The sequence below is a fragment of the Sinocyclocheilus rhinocerous genome, unplaced genomic scaffold (genome assembly GCF_001515625.1).
Source record: "Sinocyclocheilus rhinocerous isolate Xijiao unplaced genomic scaffold, SAMN03320098_v1.1 scaffold1625, whole genome shotgun sequence".
NCBI classification, from domain to species: Eukaryota; Metazoa; Chordata; class Actinopteri; order Cypriniformes; family Cyprinidae; genus Sinocyclocheilus; species Sinocyclocheilus rhinocerous.
In genome coordinates this window covers 1904-8516 of record NW_015655987.1, presented here as the reverse complement: position 1 = coordinate 8516, position 6613 = coordinate 1904, and the positions used below count along the sequence as shown (strand labels likewise).

Below are 6613 nucleotides of genomic sequence, written 5' to 3'. Positions count from 1 at the left end.
ATATAATTATTAAAAAAAAATTTAAACAAGTTTTTTTTGTATATTGTGATTGCAGGAATTTAACTAGTATGGTTTCCATCTAATATATTCTAAGTTCTTTATTCAGTATAATATTTTATTCAGTATAAGACAAAATATATGACTGGGCCATGAAAATGTGCTGCATAGTGGGAATGACCCAGATTCAGTTAGCATCTGACATTAAAGTCATCAAAGGGTTTGTTTATCAGTCATTCATTGCTGCCTTTTCCTGTGCTTTTAATTAAATTACAGGACAAACTTTATAAATGCCGCTCCAAATGTTTGAGTCGTGAATGCTACAGCGAGTGAGTAAACTTTAAACTCATATCTCGCTCAGACAAACACTAACATCCAGCACTAATCCCAACAGCTGACCTCATTCAAATACAGCTGCATTTAGTTTATTCACAAGCATTTTGAATATTGATGTACAACAAGCCAAACCACTGATTAGCTCAAAAACATACGAGACAGTACATCTGCATTAATGCTAACACTGAACTGGAGTCAGTGAAAGCGTGTTGTCGGTGCATCAGAGCATGTTTTGATGGCTGTTTGACTGCTGTGCTCAGTGTGAATGGGGAATTCATTCACATTTGAGTTTTGATATTAGCTTGTACAGCGAACAGCGTGATGCTATGAAACAACTCGATCAAGAAGTGCTCAAAAATACCGACGCAAATAAACTCCTAAGCATATGCTCACACCCACACACATATACAACTTTACATTTGCATTTATGTATTGGCAGATGCTTTTATCCAAAGTGACTTGTACTGCATTTAAGGTATGCATTTTATCAGATCATACAGTCTCTAGGAATCGAACCCATGATCTACTGCAGGGGTTCCCAAACCTTTTGTCAGCACTGAATGTTAGTGTTTGTCTGAGTTAGATGCTGTAAATTTACTTACTCACTGCATCATTCAGGACTCAAACCTTTAGAGCAGGGGTGGCCTGAAGAGACGCAGTCCTGCAGAGCTTTGCTTCTACCTTGATAAAAACTCACCGCCTGTAGCTTTCTAGTAACAATTATGTTGATCATTCACACTGCGTGATTGTCACTCGCGTGAACGAGCACCGATTTGCCTCCGATGTCTGGCATTTGTCGGCGATTTCGCAAAACCTGTCGGCGAGTGAAAAATCGGGCTAAAATCGTGCAGTGTGAACTCGGCATTAGACTTTGATTAGCTTGTTCAGGTGTGTTTAATCAGGGTTGGAGCAAAGCTCTGCAGGACTGTGGCTCTCCAGGACTGTATTTGGCCATCCCTGCTTTAGAGTATCAAGTTTGTTCCATCATTTCATAAAGAGCAGGATAAGGGCAGTAATAAATGACTGATAAACAAACACTTTTATGACTTTCATATCAGATTCTGTCTTAAACCGAACAGAACCTGTGTGTGTGTGTGTGTGTGTGTGTGTATATATATATAATTTATTTCATGCCCCATATATGTATTATGATTTATATACAGAATAAAATTTGACATAGGAGTCAATTCTGAAAAACAAATAATATATTTAATCTTTTTTAGTAAGTGTTTTATTTTAAATTATAGTATAGGGATGCACAATTTGATTGAAAAATATTTTGTGCTTATTTTGTCATATATTGTGATTGCCAATTGAAGTAGACACTTTTTAAGGGTGTTCACACTGTGGTATCTTTCAGTGATAGTATTCAAACTATTGGAAAAACAGTAGGTGAAATGTACCTGGATGATGTACTGTACTTCTTCTGCACACTGGTAGTTTGCGTGACAGTAACAACATGGCTGAAGTAGTACGTCCAGATTTCATTTATACTACACATATTCATACTATATGAACATATTTTAACAGTCATGAAGTAAGATTCCAACCAAATGTAGTACCTGCTAAACAGTATGTGATTTCTGATGCAACCAATGTGAATCAAAAAAAATAAAATACCTTTTTGTCATATATTGTAGCTGCAATTTGTACTGCAATATGATAAACATTTAATCTTTGCTGTTGAAACATCCAGGCAAAAATAACAAACAGACCACAGTCCAATTGCAAATTGAGTTGCCTTTTAAGGGTGTTTACACTTGGGTCCAGTCTTTACAAGAACAAACTAAGACTTCAAACCAAATGATTTCGGACGTAAACATGCAGCGCACCAGGCCAAATCACAGCCTTTTGCAATTTAAAAACATGAAGCCATATCACAATTTCAATTGCAGCCCTATTAATTTAACATTTCATATTTTTACAAATTTTTAGCCTTTCATCAACTCTCAACCCCTTTTTGCATTTGGGAAACCTTGCTCTAGTGTATAAGCAACAGGAATACATATTTTAATTTCCAACATTCGTAGAAATATTGATAATCTCTAATTAAAGGGGTCATGATGATGCGATTTTTCCTTTCTCTTTGGAGTGTTACAAGCTCTTGGTGCATAAAGAAGATCTGTAAAGTTGCAAAGACTAAAGTATCAAATCCAAAGAGATAGTCTTTATAAAAGTTAAGAGTCAACCACGCCTACCTAAAACGGCTCGTTCTAACACGCCCTCACATGTCTACGTCACGATGTGGGAAGATTTGCATAACGCCGCCCAAATGTTCACGCAAAGAAAGAAGGCGTAACTTTTATTCTCGCTGTAGTATTGTTGCTGCCCCCATGTCATGAAGGCGCTGTGTTTACACAAAATAATGTTCTTTTTAGCAACATCATATGACCCCTTTAAGATTAACCTGTTGCCATGGTAACTTATTTTAAATTTTTGGAACATTCCAAAAATAATTCCATATTCATGAGAAAAAAAATTACCACAGAACCACATTCTAAAAATGGAAAATGTAATTCTAATGGTGACCTCCGCCCCAAAAAAAAACGGTAATACCATGGTACATTTTAGTTAGTGTGTAAAACATGGCATTTCCATTGAGAACACAGAAGTGCCGTCACCTACCGTGGTTGTTTTTGTTGTGCACTGGTGTGTAGTGGTTCTTGGACGTCCGTACAGGCGTGTTCTCTTTGGGCGAGGTGTCAATAGCGGCGATGTTTTCATGATCGTACTGTGATATGGGAATGGGCCCCTGCTGTCTCAAAATGTCCGCCAGCGCTCTGCAGGGGGGAAAAAAGTCGAAGATCATTTCACTGCTCTCAAAAAGAAAAAACACCATCCAAATTCTGCTCAGCTTTGAAAAAGACTTGTTTAGTGTTTCATCCAGTTTAAAGATACAAACACATCAGTCCCCCCAAGAGCTTTAAGCCAATTTGCCCCTTTTATGCTATTGTTTCTGTTGTTTTCCCATTTTTGGAGGTTCTTGCCTCATGCAACCGGCAATCCTTTTCTCTCTCTCTCTCACATACACACACAACTTTAATTGCACTTTGTGTTATAATGAACAGTGGAGGTTTAGTCTCTCAGGTTTTCAGGACCTCAGGCCTGCGAGCTCTACAGCAGCAAACAAAAGCCATTAATCAATGTTCCTTCTCAATATGGCGTTAGAGCAACACATCCCACTTACACCAGCCTAATGGGATTCAAATTCTATTAATGTTTTTGCTCTTTGGCCCGAAGGACACGCTTTCTGACTCGAGACCCAACTGCCTCATGGATTTTCTGCGCAGCGGCAATCTGAGATTGTGCTGGCTGGAGTTAATGGTGTTTTCTCACTAATGCAGTTTTCGGGTTTCATCAAGCAAACTTGGTCATTCCAGAAGAACTTTGTAACTTTGGGATAGTGTTGCCTCAAGGCTGATTTATACTTCTGCGTCGGACCTACGCCATAGGCTATGCGTCAGTTTTCATTTATACTTCTGCGTGGTTGTCCGTGTCGACGTGCAGTACACATGCAAACCGCTAGTCTGCAGTGTCCACGGGCATGTTGCTGGTGTAACCCGCAGTACCACGGCAAAAGCCGAAGAAGAAGCAGCTCGTCGAAGTATTATAGCCGTGACGGTGGCAAATAAAAATCAAATCATTAAATCAACGGAACAGGAGAAGATGGCATTCTTTCAGTCTCCACAAGGACTTGTACCACGGCAGATAAACATTGTTTGTTGCGGACAACTACTGATGTATAATGCTATGTAGGATAATAAATGATAAGACACTTGTTCTTTGCTTTGTTTTATTTTATATAAGAAGGTGTAACATTAAAATATATTAAAGTGCACATAAACGCACACAAAACTCAAGTACATACGGAGGGAGGGGTTCTAGCAGACCAATCGCAGTGCTTGCGGTCCACGTAGAATTGACGCGCTGTTAGATTTTTGGAGAGGTGCACGTCAGGCTATGGCGTAGGTTGTGCGTCTATGCGTAGGCTACGGCGTAGGTTCGACGCAGAAGTATAAATTGGGCTTCAGTGCTTAAAAATCAAAGTTGGAGACCAAAAGGATGAATAACTATATGTTTGAATAAGATCTGACAGCTGTAAAAAATAAAAAAATAAAAAATACTGTAAAAGACTGTAAAAATGCTATAGTAAAAGTAAAAGTTCACTTACTCTATATGGTGAAAAAACGTAATAAATATATTGAGGTATTTCATGAAATTTTGCAACAAAATACTGTTCAATTTGTCATGTTTGTAAGTGAAAAAGAACAAGTCATCTCTGAATTTACCATAAAACTGACTTTCTCAGAATGGGGCCTCAACTTTTCACTGCAGATGAACTTTGGAACTTTGGGATAGTGTTTCTTTTAGAGGTTAAAGACCAAAATGTTGCAGGTTCCTTATTCATGTTTGCACATATTCAATCTTGTGTGAAGATGCACCAGGTTTCAGCTGGTTTTAAATGGTTACAATGTGCAAAGCACGAATAAGTTCACTTGTCAATGAGATCTGAGAGCTGAAAAATGATCATAATTGTAATAGTAAAAGACTGTAAAAATACTGTGGTAAAAGCTCCCTTACTCTATACAGTGAAAAACTGTAGATCTAATAGGACATTTCATATAATTTTACAGCAAAATACTGTTAAATTTACACTTTTTCCAAGTGAAAAAGAACATCTTATAATTTACAGTAAATAACCATAAAATTGACACCCCCAGAATGGGACCTTAACTTTTTCACTTCAGATGAACTTTTGATGTATTTGATGCAATTTGTAGATGTATTTTTTTGATAGTGTTGTTAAGTGATTAAAGATTGAAATTGGTCACCAAAATAGTGCAGGTTTCTTATTCATATTTGCACATATTCCATCTTGGTATGTGAAGATACATCAGGTTTGATGTACATGCTGATTTTAACAGGTTGCAATGTGCAAAGCATGAGATCTGTGAGCTACACTGTAAAAATGTTTGTACTTTTAACAGTAAAACACTGTCAAAATTTGCGGTAAATTTCCTTAATATTTATGGTGAATAACTATAATAGATCTAATGTGGCATTACAGTAAAATACTGTTAAATACATTTTATTTATTTATTTATTTAAAGTAATAGATAATAATTAAATAATAGGGGGTTATATGTATATATAGTTTTTATTAATTTTTATTTGAGTTTTAGTTTTAGTTAAGAAACTTGAGTATAGTGTACATGTCATTTCGACAACTTCAGTGCTTATTAGAACCAGACGATGCACCATAAAAATTTATAAATGTTTATTCAGAACCAGAAAAAAAAGGTCGAACCAGGTCGGATGGTCAGTTTTTATGGCCTGACTCGAAGGCCATCTCTCCTCACACGAGGAGCCTGAAATGGCATCTTAACTGTGTCAATGTCAGCGCATTTGCTCTGCCTCGTGGTCCACATCTCTGAGCGTGCCAGAGAGACAGACAGATAGAAAGAAAGAAAGAGAGAGAGAGTGTGACTTTGGAAGGAAGTATAATTAGTCTTTCCCTTCCAGGAGAAGGCCTTTTTTAACAGAAGTTCTCCTCACGTGGGGGCGACCTGGTTTCACTGCCCCAGTTGGCTGTAAGGCTCTGAGCGCAGCGCTACCGTTCCACCTTCTTCAGCTCAAACACCGCAGGACTGGGACGCTTTCAGGCCCTTACGGCCTGGCTACATTAAACTACTTGAGTGGGCTTTTTTACTGTAGTTTTTATGCATCACGTTCACTCATTTAGAGATTTAGAACAGATTAACTTCATACATCCCATCACAGGTAAGAGTTTTATCACTTACCAGCATATCAAAGATTAAAACAATGCTCCCGATTCAATAACAAAAGATTTTAAGCTCAACAGCAATTGTGGCACAAAGTATATATTGTTATAAGAAAGACACTGAGAATAGTGTGAAATTATCATGCAACAGTCTTTTCTGTGTTAAGTTACAGTCTTTTAGCTTTAATGCCATGACCCTTGAAAAGCTGGTAAACAGCAGTCATTTTCACAACATGCGCAACCCAAAAAAGGATGATTTTGACAACTTCACAGATCAAAAATGCATTTTTGTCACTAAATAATCATGATAAATGCACAAACTTTGTAACTTTGAGATAGTGTTGTGTGTGTGTTTGTATATATATATATATATATATATATATATATGTACACACTACCGGTCAAAAGTTTGGGATCAGATCGATATTTTAGTTTTTTTAAAGGAGTTTCTTCTGCTCATCAAGGCTGCATTTATTTGATCAAAAATACAGGAAAAAA

At 37.2% G+C, this 6613-nt stretch overlaps 1 protein-coding gene across 3 annotated transcripts in view; it reads right to left on the bottom strand.

Moving 5' to 3' along the window:
* Window positions 1-3095, bottom strand: part of LOC107718933 (protein shisa-6 homolog) — an 82350-nt gene extending 79255 nt beyond the window's left edge. For 2 of the 3 annotated variants that reach the window (XM_016526175.1, XM_016526177.1), the window contains exon 1: window positions 2959-3095. The gene's annotated coding sequence lies outside the window, so the exon portion shown is untranslated. Of the gene's footprint in view, window positions 1-935; window positions 1006-2958 lie in introns of those variants that run through there. The other variant, XM_016526176.1, reaches the window with a different exon arrangement.
* Window positions 3096-6613: the final 3518 nt, after the last annotated feature.